The following is a 431-nucleotide window of genomic DNA, read 5'->3' on the forward strand; positions in this document are numbered from 1 at the left end:
TCCCTACCTCAGGGATATCCTTACGCGGACTCTTCTCCACGGGAGGACATGCTGCGCACCGCTCGGATTAGCCGCAACGCCCATCGACGTGCTGCGAAAGCCGATCCGACTTACTCTGACGACCTGTTCTCAGATCCGACGCGGTAATGTCGCGCTCTGGCGCGTACGAGTCTAGACTGCCCTTCCAGGTCATATCATGCGACAGACCCGTTCGTACACGCTTACATAAACGGTGCCAAGGCTACCACTCTCATCGACACTGGTGCTACAGTCATCCATCGACTTTTGCACACCACTGAAACTTAATATCTTTCAAAACTCGATTTGGAAAACGTTCTAACGTATGAAGGGTTTGGAGTTGGTTTTGAATTTGACCGTGTCCTTCATTTGAAAATCCAAATGGGCACACAGTGGAGGATGACAGTTCTGTG

The sequence above is a fragment of the Aphanomyces invadans genome (assembly GCF_000520115.1).
Source record: "Aphanomyces invadans strain NJM9701 unplaced genomic scaffold supercont1.21, whole genome shotgun sequence".
NCBI classification, from domain to species: domain Eukaryota; phylum Oomycota; class Saprolegniomycetes; order Saprolegniales; family Verrucalvaceae; genus Aphanomyces; species Aphanomyces invadans.